The 12,593-nt window shown below is 46.1% G+C and overlaps 1 protein-coding gene across 3 annotated transcripts in view; it reads left to right on the top strand.

Moving 5' to 3' along the window:
• Positions 1 to 12,593, top strand: part of CCND3 (cyclin D3) — a 98,068-nt gene that overhangs the window by 53,700 nt on the left and 31,775 nt on the right. The window contains exon 2 of one of the 3 annotated variants that reach the window (XM_030315503.1): positions 10,983 to 11,062. The exons of the other annotated variants lie outside the window; for them this stretch is intronic. The gene's annotated coding sequence lies outside the window, so the exon portion shown is untranslated. The remainder of the gene's footprint in view (positions 1 to 10,982; positions 11,063 to 12,593) is intronic. 3 annotated transcript variants of the gene reach the window in all.

Genomic DNA, 12,593 nt, shown 5'->3' with positions numbered 1-12,593 from the left:
AAAATTAGTTAATTACATTTTTAATTTACATCCAAGTTAGTTAGCAGATAGTGCAATAATGATTTCAGGAGTAGATTCCAGTGATTCATCCCCTATGTATGAGCATCTAGTGCTCATCCCCACAAGTGTCTTCCCTAATGGCTCTTACCCATTTAGCCCATCCCCCACCCACAACCCCTCCAGCAACCCCCAGTCTGTTCTCTGTATTTAAGAGTCTCTTATGTTTTGTCCCCCTCCTTGTTTTTATATTATTTTTGCTTCCCTTCCCTTATGTTCATCTGTTTTGTATCGTAAATTCCTCATATGAGTGAAGTCATATGACTTCACTGACTGGCTAATTTTGCTTAGCATCATACCCTCTAGTTCCATCCACGTATTTGCAAATGGCAAGATTTCATTCTTTTTGATTGCCGAGTAATATTCCATCGTATATATATACCACATCTTCTTTATCTGTTCATCTGTCGATGGACATTTGGGCTCTTTCCATACTTCGGCTATTGTCGATAGTGCTGCTATAAACATTGGGGTGCATGTGCCCCTTCGAAACAGCACACCTGTATCCCTTGGATAAATACCTCGTAGTGCAATTGCTGGGTCATAGGGTAGTTCTATTTTTAATTTGTTGAGGACTCTCCATACTGGTTTCCAGAGTGGCTGTACCAGTTTGCATTCCCACCAGCAGTGCAAAAGAGATCCTCTTTCTCTGCATCCTTGCCAACATCTGTTGTTGCCTGAGTTGTTAATTTGAGCCATTCTGACTGGTGTGAGGTGGTATCTCATTGTGGTTTTGATTTGTATTTTCCTGATGATGAGTGATGTTGAGCATTTTTTATGTGTCTGTTAGCCACCTGGATGTCTTCTTTGGAGAAGTGTCTATTCATGGCTTTTGCCCATTTCTTCACTGGATTCTTTGTTTTTTGGGGTGTTGAGTTTGATAAGTTCTTTACAGATTTTGAATATTAACCCTTTATCTGATATGTCATTTGCAAATATCTTCTCCCATTCTGTCGGTTGCCTTTTAGTTTTGCTGATACTATGAGTTTTTTCTTACATTTATTTACTTTGAGGGAGAGAGAGTGAGAGAGAGCAAGTGTACTCGAGCAGGGGAGTGGCAGGGAGAGAGGGAGAGAGAGAATCCCAAGCAGGTTCCGTGCTATGAGTGCAGAGCCCGACGTGGGCTCCATCCCAGGAACCACAAGATCATGACCTGAGCCGAAATCAAGAGTCAGTCGCTCAATCGACTGAGCCACCCAGGCACCCCAAATATAAGTATTTTTTAAACACTTTTTAAATGTTTATTTATTTATTTATTTATTTATTTATTTTTAATTTTTTGTTTTTAACGTTTATTTATTTTTGAGACAGAGAGGACAGAGCATGAACGGGGGAGGGTCAGAGAGAGGGAGACACAGAATCTGAAACAGGCTCCAGGCTCTGAGTCGTCTGCACAGAGCCCGACGCGGGGCTCGAACTCACGGACCGCGAGATCGTGACCTGAGACGAAGTCGGCCGCTTAACCGACTGAGCCACCCAGGCGCCCCAATGTTTATTTATTTTTGAGAGAGAGAGTGTGAATAGGGGAGGGGCAGAGAGAGAGGGAGAGAGAAAATCCCAATCAGGCTCCAGGCCATCAGCACAAAGCCTGACGCAGGGCTCAAACCCATGAACCATGAGATCATGACCTGAGTTAAAGTCAGACACTCAACCAACTGAGCCACACAAGTGCCCCTAAATGTTTGGTGCTTACAGTCCAACTATCTTCCAGAAACATATCAAATTTATACAGGGAGGGAGTTGGGGAGGATAAGAGAGAGGAATAAAGCTAGGTGATGCCCAGCATGTCACATGGCCATTGTTTATAGTGACTTGCTGAGATGTGGCCAGCTTGATGACTGGTGGCTAGTACCAGCAGTCAGGGCCCTCAGCTTCATGGGTCCATCCATGGCCTGAACATTCATTTATTCTTTCAACAAATATTATTTAAAAAAAATTTTTTTAACATTTTTATTTATTTTTGAGAGACAGAGACAGAGCACCAGCGGGGGAGGAACAGAGAGAGAGAGGGAGACACAGAATCTGAAGCAGCTCCAGGCTCTGAGCTGTCATCACAGAGCCGGACCCGGGGCTCGAACCCACAAACCGTGAGATCGTGACCTGACCCGAAGTCGGACGCTCAACCGACTGAGCCACCCAGGCGCCCCTCTTGCAACAAATATTATTAAGCTTCTGCTCGCTCTGCATTGTTCTAGATACTGAAAACGCTGCAGAGGTGAGGCACACTTTCTGCCCTTGGAGAGCTTACATTCTGATAGGGGGTCACACCCTAAGCATATGAACAAATCAGTACGTAATGTCTGACCGTGGGAAAATTATGAAGAAAGAGAAAGCAGGACCTGGGCATAGAACGTGAACGCCTGGGCGTGATGGAGTCCTTTGAATGGGGCTGGTCAGGGAAGGCCTTTGTGAGGCAGTAACATTCGAGCTGAGACCTGAGTGAGGATCCGTGAGAATATCTAGAGCTGTGGTGGTGCTCAGTCCTAGCTGGACATTAGAATCGTCTGAGGGAGCTTTTAAAAATCTCAGTGCCCAGGCAACACTCCACTCCAATCAAATCAGAATCTCTGGAGATGGAGCCCCGGCACCGGTATTTTGTAAGTTCTTTAGGTGATTCCGATGTGTAGCCAGGGTGGAGAACCAGTGTCCTGGGGCAGCTTTGCCAAATAGAAATGCAAGGCAAACCACATGTATAATTTTAAATATTCTTGTAGCCACATTTTAAAAAGTAGAAAGAACAGGGCACCTGGGTAGCTCAGTCGGTTAAGCGTCCGACTTCGGCTCAGGTCATGATCTCACAGTTCCTGAGCTCAAGCCCTGCGTCGGACTCCCTGCTGTCGGCACAGAGCCTGCTTTGGATTCTGTGTCTCCCCCTCTCTCTACCCCTCCCCTGCCTGCTCTCTCTCTCTCTCAAATAAATAAACATTAAAAAAAAAAAAGTAGAAACAAGTGACATTAATTTTAATAACATTTTATTTTTTTAATATTTTTAAATGTTTATTTGCTTTTGAGAGAGAGAGAGAGATAGAGCACGAGCTGGGGAGGAGCAGAGAGAGAGGGGGCCACAGGAATCCGAAGCAGGCTCCAGGCCCCATGCTGTCAGCACAGAGCCCTGACGCAGGGCTTGAACCCACAAAGCGCGAGGTCATGACCGGAGCCAAAGTCAGATGCTCAACCAACCGAGCCACCCAGGCGCCCCTTAATAACATTTTATTTTACCTAATACATCTAAAATATTATTTCATCATGTAACCAATAGACAAATTATTAATGTGATATCTTGTATTGTTTTTACTAAGCCCTTGAGATCTGGTGTGTATTTTACACTCAGAAGCACATCTCAGTTGAGAGCAATCACGTTTCAAGTGTTCAGTGGATACATGTGGCCACCATTCTGGACAGCACAGCTCTAGAGGAAGAGCTTTCCAAGCAAAGGAAGTAGCAGGTACAAAGCAGTTAAGACCTGAATGGGTTATTGAGTTTCCGGTATTGCTAGGAGGCAAATGTGGCTGGAGGGTAGTAAAGGAAAGTAGGAGTGGTAATAAATGAGGTCAAGGAGATGGGGTTCAGCCTTTTGGATTTTATTCTAAATATGCTGGGAAGCCATTGGAGACTTTTGAGAGAGGGAGGGAGAGAGAGAGAGAGAGAGAGAGAGAGAGAGAGAGAGAGAAAGAGAATATGAGTAGGGAAAGAGGGATCCCAAGCAGGCTCAGTGCTGCCAGTGCAGAGCCTGAGGTGAGGCTCCACCGAGGGGCTCGAACTCATGAACTGTGAGATCATGGCCTGAGCTGAGATCAAGAGTTGGCCACATAACTGACTGAGCTACCCAGGCACCCCTAATTCACTTTTCTAAAGAACCCTTTGACTCCTGCCTCGGAAGCAGCATGCATGGAGGCCAGAGTGAAAAGCAGGGAGGTTCTAGATATAGGCTATTACATTCGCCTGGGTGACAAATACAGGCAGTTTGAATTTAGGTCAGGGGGCAGGTGCTGCAAAGGGAGGTATTCCAAGGCAAAGCCTATTGAAGTTGCTAATGGATTGGAATTGGGAACCGTGAGAAAAAAAGGAGTCACGGATAACTCCAAGGTATTTGCCCTGAGCCAATGATGGTGGAGGTTGGGGTAGGGAAAGGGTGAAATAGGGGTTCGTTTTCAGCATAGAACGATCAAAGTGGATGTGTCCTTTAAAATCTGGAACTTGTACCAGCAAAGGCCCAGTGGGTGGGTGTAGGGAGAGTTCAAGCAGTGGAGATCCCATATGCTAAGAATGTGTGTTGGGGCGGGGGCCAGGGTATGGGAAAATGGGAGGTAAAACACACTGCAGTAGGGGCTCCTGGCTGGCTGAGTCGGTGGAGCGTGCAACTCTTGATCTCAAGGTTGCGAGTTCAAGTTCCACGTTGGGTGTAGAGATTACTTTAAAATCTTTAAAAACAACAAAAACACTGCAATAGGTTATAGAGGGCCTTGAATGCCAGACTAAGGAATTTGAAATCTACTTCATAGGAATGGGAGGAGCTTTGGAAAGGCCTTGAATCCCAAACTAAGGAATCTGAAATTTCTTTGATAGATATGGGCGGAGCTGTGGAAATTTTCGAGCAACAATTAAAATGACCGGAGCTTAACCTTACATTAATGGCTTTCTGTTTAATAATGTGAAAAATGCCCACAAGTTTCACTAAAATTATAGATTTAGTGTGGTGATAGCCAAGTTTTTGAAAAAAAAAAAAATCTCACGTATGGATAAAAAGGCTTCATGTATTACAAAAGAGAGACTGGAAGGAATATTATCAAAATGTTCACAGAGGGGTTTTGGTGGTTGGTAAGGCTATGAATAACATTGGATTCTTTTTGCTTTTCTTTCTGCTTGTCCGTATTTCCCAACTTTTCTTTAATCGAGCGTAACTACCTTTATGTGGAGAATAAGTTTAAACCAGCAACTTAAATGTGTGCGAGATTGGAGGGAATACATTCGATGCAGAGAGTGGAGGCCGGGATACGGGTTGGGTTTACTGTGGCCATCCAGGGGAAATGGAAGGAGAAGTTGAACTGGGGCAGGGGCCACGGGAGGAGGAGGGATGTGAAGAATGTATTTCTTGCCTTCAAATTGGATTTGTCAGGAAGCCTTCCTACAAGTGCCATAGTTAAGAAGGATGGGCTCTGGGGGCACCTGGGTGGCTCGGTCAGTTGGGCATCCAACTGCGGCTCAGGTTACAATCTCACGGTTTGTGGGTTCGAGCCCCACGTCGGGCTCTGTGCTGACAGCTCAGAGCCTGGAGCCTGTTTCGGATTCTGTGTCTCCCTCTCTCTCTGCCCTCCCCCACTCACACCCTGTCTCTCTCTCTCTCTCTCAAAAATAAATAAACAAGAAAGAAAGAAAGAAAGAAAGAAAGAAAGAAAGAAAGAAAGAAAGGAAAGAAAGGAAAGAAAGGAAAGAAAGGAAAGAAAGGAAAGAAAGATAGATAGATGGGCTCTGGAACCTGGCTGCTGGAGCTGCAGTGTGAACTTGGCCATTACTTGGGCAAATTATTCTTTGTGCTTCCTAAAACTCTGCAAGGAGGAATAATACTTATACCTACCCCATGAGGTTGGTCTAGGAAGTAATTGAATGAATACATATTAACCCCATAGCAGTGTTTGGCTCATAGTGGGCACTCGGGGTTTTAGCTATTATTCTTACTACTCACCTGGCCTCAGTGGAATTGGTGCTGCAGGTGGTTGCAGAGTATGGAGTGGAGTGAAGGGACCAAAGTTACTAAAACATTACCCCTAACAGATTAATTTTTTATAAGAATGTATCTTGGGGCACCTGGGTGGCTCAGTCGGTTAAGCGTCTGACTCTTGATTTTGGCTCAGGTCATGATCTCATGGTTCGTGGGATGGAGCCCCGCGTCGGGCTCTGTGCTGACAGTGTGGAGCCTGCTTGGAATTCTCTCTCTCCCTCTCTCTCTCCCTCTCTCTCTCTTTCTCTCTCTCTCTCAAAATAAATAAACATTTAAAACAAAGAATATATCTATATATATGTATATTTTTTTAATGTTTATTTTTGAGAGAAAGAGAGAGACAGAGCACAAGCAGGGGAGGGACACAGAGAGAGGGAGACACAGAATCCAAAGCAGGCTCCAGGCTCTGAGCTGTCGGCACAGAGCCAGACGTGGGGCTTGAGCTCATGAACCGAGAGATCATGACCTGAGCCGGAGTCGGATGCTTAACCAGCTGAGCCACCGGGGTGGCCCTATTTGTATATTTTAAAAAATCTTAGTAGTGAGAGTTTTTGGAAAATAAGTTGGGCCATCTCAGAAATAGTGAGCTCCCACCACTAAAGAAATTTTAACAAGTGCTGCACAGATCATTGAGGGGCTGGTACAGGGCTGTGATTCCAAACTAGTTTTCATCAGAGGATGTTCTGGGGTTTTTTTTGTGTGTGTAACTAAATGCATTCCATTGAAAGTACTATCCTTTAGGGGCACCTGGCTGGCTCAGTTGGAAGAGCATGCGACTCTTGATCTCAGGGTGCAAGCCCCATGTTGGGTGTAGACTTTATTATTATTATTATTAAAGATTAGGTTAAAAAGAAAGCATTATCCTTTAATCTGAGTCCTCTCAAAGGGTTTGGTATTCAGGCAGTCTTTGTTTTATGAAATATGGTATATATAGATTATAGGTTTTTTCCCTAATAACCTTACTTGGCAATAGTCTTACTTTTTGGTCTCCAAAATTTTGGGGGAAATTTTATTGGTCTTTGAAATGTAAATTTCTGGGAACTAGGGTTGTGGGGAAAGTGAATAATTTGGGTAGGCAAGTAGGTGCCTTCGAATCCCCTTTTGACCCTGAGATTCTCTTACTTCAGGGCCACAGTTTGGACCCCCTCATCCCAGTGAGTCATTCTGCAAATGTGAGCTTTTAGGTGGGGGACTGGGTAAAGATGTGAGCGGTTCTGCTCAGCTCTGCCACCTACAACTGTCATACAGTTCTTCCAATATCCCCTCTTGGCAGGCAGACCCTGCAAGGAACCGCTGCCCCGTGTCCCCAGCTTCACCCATCCTTGGATTCCCACATGCAGGCATGTGCGGAAGGCTCCTGATGGGGAGGCTCTGTGCTCCGTGCCACGGGGCCAGGAGGTGTTATTGACATCAGCGCCCCCCCCCCCCCGGGGTGTCTACCCCAGGGAGCGTATGGCGTGACACCCTTCGTCTACAAAGCACGGTTTTGTAATCACGGCTTCCTCATACATAAAGTGAGGGTCATAATTCCATCCAGCAGCCACGGAGATGCATCTGTCCCCGCTCCCCTCACCTGCACCCAGAGCTGGAAAGAAAAGTCAGACTCTGAGAAGCTCACCATGAGATCAAAGCAGAATGGGTGCGGCAGGGGTGTGCACAGCTACCTTAAAGACAATGGCGTCCAAACCACGAGACCTGATTGTCCCTGGACCAAAAACTAACACATCTACAAAGAAAGGCCCATGAGCTGTGGGTACTTAAAAAAAAAAAAAAAAAGCAAGAGGCGACTGAGTAGAGAGGGGGCCTGACCTGGCCTGGTGACTTTCCCTTTGGTGGAAGAAGTCACCTTTCCCAGCCCTTGCCCCCGACATAGGAACCTTTTTGGCCCCCTCCGTTAAGTTTTGCTCCCTTACCCACCACACCGCCTCTGCTTTGCCTCTGGTTGCCCTTGGGGAAGGGCCTGCAAGGACAGACCACGCTGGCCAGAGGCCCCGGGTGCCTCTGTCCTGTCCACTGTGTCCACTGTGTCTCCCAGGTGGGTTTAGACTCGGCTGTGTGGCATGTGTCCCTGTGTCAGGGCACTGTCTACCTTGAGTTTCCCCCCAGAAGCGGAGGCCCCTGCAGACGTGCTGGCAGGTCCTAGTTTGGAGCCTCAGACGCTGAGGAGGTAGGCCCAGCTCTCGCCGAGGTCAGGCCACCCTTGTATTGCCAGGCAACATGCTGTACCTCCATTGGCCTTACCTTCTTCCCCTATCTTGGAGCTCCCCCAGTTCGGCTCCCAGTGTTCTTGTGAAGATGAGGTCAGTTAGTGGAGGGGAAAGGGCATCCTAACCTGTCCAAGCATTATTCATATTAGATGATGACCATCACCTTCTAACGGGATCATGTGTATATTAACCCTTTGCAAAGTGGAACGGGACATGTGAACTGTCCTAGTTCTGTTGGGAGTCAAGAACCGTGGGAAATTGACAGTTAGGCTCAAGAGAAATGGCAGATTGGCCACCCACCCACCCCCCTTTTGAGGGTTAAATTGATAATAGTGCCAGGGTTTACCCAGAGGAAGAACTCAGATGGGAAATGAACTGTGCTGTGGTTCAACAGGTGGCTGCCTCTCTGTGACCCCCCGGCTAAGTCGGGCTGTTGTGGAGCGGTAACCAGGGCACTTGGGACCCTCCATCAGAAGCCCTCTGCAGACAGCCGGTGGGTTTCCAGTAAAGCTCAAGGGCAGCACGCACCATCACGTGGCTCACCATGCCCTGAGCTCAGGCTGTTGTTTTTCCACCGGACTAAAGCGAGCCCCAGCACCCTCCAGCTGCTCCTGTGAGAGGGAAGAGGGCCAGTGCCTGCTTAACCCGTTCTTACCTCTGACAGACACCCCTGCCAAGGAGCCCACGTGGGCTGGATACAGGTTGATGTGGCACATCTGGAGGAGCTCAGGTGTTCTTTTTCAGGGTGGTATGTTCTAGGCAGTTTGGATGTGCGTTTATATTTAGGAATCACTTGGCGGGCGAGAGAGGTGGCGTGGCAGCAGGGGGATGATAAACATCATACCCGCCGTGCGGAGTACTCTTCTAAGGATTTCACCTGCTATCTCACTTAATCCTCACCCCCCCAAAATCCCTGGGTGGTAGACCCTATTTACAGATGAGGAAACTGAGGAACAGAGGGCTTCATTAACCTGTCCAAGACTGCACAGCAATTAGGAAGTGACAGAGCCAGAAGTTAAACCAGGCAGGAAGTCTGACAGCGGGGTCAGAACTCTGTTTATTATTCTTGTCATTTTTCCGTTGCACACCTAAGGCAGAGAAAGACTTGTCAAGGCTACACAGCTGGTGTGTGACGGACCTGGTGGTCAGACCCAGGTCGGTCCACCTCCGGGGCTCACACTGGTAACCACCACTCCATTCTACAGCTGTGGTCGCCCTTGGTATTCAGTGGTAATGTGTAATATGGTATTATATATCATGTAGTACGATATTCTATCATAGTACCTTACCGTATTAGAGTATAACCTATTACAAGGTTACAGTTTATTTGATGAGTTCTCTATTGTTGGACAGTTAGATTGTTTCCATTTTTTCAATATTAGAAATAAATGCCAAGTTTTGTTTTTTAAGAGAGAAATGGTAGGAATGTTGTTTGGTTTATCAGTTTATTTGTTTCTTTTCAAGGATTTAGAGCAGATGGGCTGAGCTCTCAGATGCTGGAAGAATTGGAGGCTTTGAGTTGACTGCTTGAATGGAGAATGAAATTCTGATTAGGAATGGTGCCAGGTGGAGAGAAGGAAAGAACAGACTCTGTGCTGTAGCCCAGGGATTTGGCATTGCCCACTGAGATAGAAAAATTGGGGATGCATTGCAGAAATATCTGTAATTCCCACTTTGGATATTTTAGCATTCTCTAGCGTTTTCCAGCCCAGTGTCTCATTGACATTGCCCAGATACACACGGGTGGGGCTGGGCAGAGGCTGAGCCATTTTCTTCCCCAGATCAGCCATGTGCAGCCATCTGGAGTTACACCATCTGTCCATCCCGTGTCCCTTGCTCCTTTGGCCCTTCCATCTCAGTGTGTCTTTGAGGTTCCCCCTTCGGTTCTTATGTCCCTGGTCGAAAGCAGAAGAGGAGGCCTGAGCACATGGTACACAATGATGACCATAATGGCCTCCATATGCTGAGTCCCCAGCATGGTAGTGAGCCCTTTCCAGGCCTCATCTTTTGTATCTTCACAGCTTTTGGGAAGGGGACCGTTATGAAACTACCATCTTATGGAGGAGGAAAAGGAAACTTCAGGAAGTTAAGGGCTTGCCCAAGGCCATATAGCCAGGGACTGGTGGAGCTGGGATTCAGAGCCAGGGCTGTCTAAACTCTGTGGCCACGTCTCCTTTGCAGCCTTCGTGATGCACTATAAAAAGAAGACCCTCTAGTTCTCGGTGGGGAATCTTCAGAAAATCAGCAGGAACATGTTCATTACCTGCATGTGTGTTCACCGGGTGGACTCACTTAGAGGATGTTGGGATAGTAAAGTGCCTCTTTCCTACCATATTTTTAAAGTGCGTCAGATGAGGTCCAGCGAGATCAGCAGACTTGCCGAAGGGCAAGATGGTGGACCAACCAGATTAGAACCGAGGTCTTATGACGTCCACCCTGTGGTTCTTTGAGAGGCAAACAGCTCTTTGTTCTACTCTGTTGGGAGCATTGGGATCAAAAGCACGTGGTAGTAGGACAGATATAGAGAAATAGGAGTAGTTTGGTGGGGCTGGGCAATGCTAAGGTCCATGGAGACAGGGACCTGTCTATTCCAGGGACGTGCCTATTCCAGAATACACCCAAATCCTAATCCCACTGTACAGAAAAATACAAGTGGGGGCAAGTGGCAGGAAGGCAGTGTGGCCCAATGATTAAAAGTCTGGGCTCTGGCATGAGACAGACCAGGAGTCACATCCGGGCAAGGTGCTGTATCTCCCGGAGCCTCAGTTTCTTCATCCACAAAATGGGAGTCACAGCTGCTTGTTACGTGGGACCACTGCAAGCATGAAATGAAACAAGGCTTGTGAATAAACTGGCACACGTTTGTGGAAAAAAAGAGAAGAATCTTGGGATTGTTTGAGTTGGTAGAAAAAGGAGAACACAAAACTGGTAACCAAATATGTGATTTCAACAAAAGGCCAAGTATTTCTTAATTTCATCTGATTCATTATTTCCCACAGGCTCTGTCAGAGGGGTGCTCATCGCACATTTCTACATGGTGGCGAAAAGCTCTGTGACCTCTCTTTGGTGAAGAACGCGGGTGAGCTCAGTGATAATACAGGATGCTTTTTACTTCCTGTCTTGAAAGGGGTGGGAGATAAGAGAAAGGAAGATTGTTAATATAAACTTGAAATCCAGATTCTTTCTAAAGTACGTCTCCTCAGCTGGGTGACCTCAAATGAACCTCTCACTGTCTCTATTGTCTCTTTACCACAAGGTCATTGTGATGGCCACATAATAGGCACTTTACATGCAGTATCTTATGTAACCCTCAGAGAAGCCTACAAGACAGATATTACCATTCCATTTCTAGATAAAGGAGAAGAAGACAGTTCCGGGAAGTTAAGTAACTTGTCAAAGGCCACACAGCACACAGCCAGCAACTGGCAGAGCTGTGATTTTTTTTTTTTTTAGGTTTATTTATATTTGTTTTGAGAGAGAGAGGGGGTGGGGGAGGGGCAGAGACAGTCGGAGAGAGAGAGGATCCCAAGCAGGTGCTGCATTGTCAGCACGGAGCCTGACACGGGGCTTGATCCCATGAACTGTGAGATCGTGACCTGAGCTGAAATCGAGAGTCGGGCACTTAACCGACTGAGCCACCCCAGTGCCCCAAGATCTGTGATTTAAGACCAGGTCTGACCCCAGAGCCCACATGCTTCCCAGGATACCCAGGGTAGATTCAGATTTTGTTGGGTCTAAAGCTTCTGCAATTTTAGAGGCCCTCTTTAAGAAGGACAGTACAAAATCACAATACTAAAGATACCAAAGTGCGTATTTATTTAGATTTTGTGATGAAATCACAACATACTAGGAAACAATGTTAAAGCCCAAACATCACAAAATCCAGGAAAATAACATAATATTTATGTGAACTGCTTGATGCTCCTCTATGACACCTTTTGTATCCTCTTTGGTTGCATTCTCCTATGACAATGATTTTGTAATCTTTACCGTGGAGCAAATAAAAAAGATAACCCAGTGTTTCTCTAGCATAGTTGATTGGAAGTTTTTTTAAAAAAAATTATTGATAGTCTGGAAAAGTTTCATTCAGCTTTACAAATCATTACTGGTAATGTCCTATAAATATTGGGATAATTGTCAATTTTGGAAAAACCTCCATCAAAGTTTCTTCCATATACGAGCCATAAGATTTTAGGGCATTTCGTGTTTTCTGGTACAGCGATTCATCTAAAATCATCTTTGACGGGCTCCTGGGTGGCTTGGTTGGTTAAGTGTCCGACTCGTGATTTTGGCTCGGGTGGTCATCTCACGGTTCGTGAGTCCGAGCCCTGCACGGACGGTGCGGAACTTGCTTGGGATTGTCTGTCTCCCCCTCTCTCTCTGCCCCTTCCCTGTTCACTTGTGCACACACGCTCACTCTTTCTTTCTCAAAATAAACATACATACATACATACATACATAAAATTTTTAAAAATTAAAGAAAATAATCTTTGAATTGGTGACACTTCTTACCCTATTTTCTGTCAGCTAAGTGTTATCTTTGTTATCGGAATCTTGTGTTAAATCGGCAAAAAATGCTCATCTTTTCTAGTACACCCTTCTGTCTTCCA

The sequence above is a fragment of the Lynx canadensis genome, chromosome B2 (genome assembly GCF_007474595.2).
Source record: "Lynx canadensis isolate LIC74 chromosome B2, mLynCan4.pri.v2, whole genome shotgun sequence".
Taxonomy (NCBI): domain Eukaryota; kingdom Metazoa; phylum Chordata; class Mammalia; order Carnivora; family Felidae; genus Lynx; species Lynx canadensis.
Note: the sequence above shows the minus strand (reverse complement) of the source record. Positions and strands in the feature narration are given on the sequence as shown.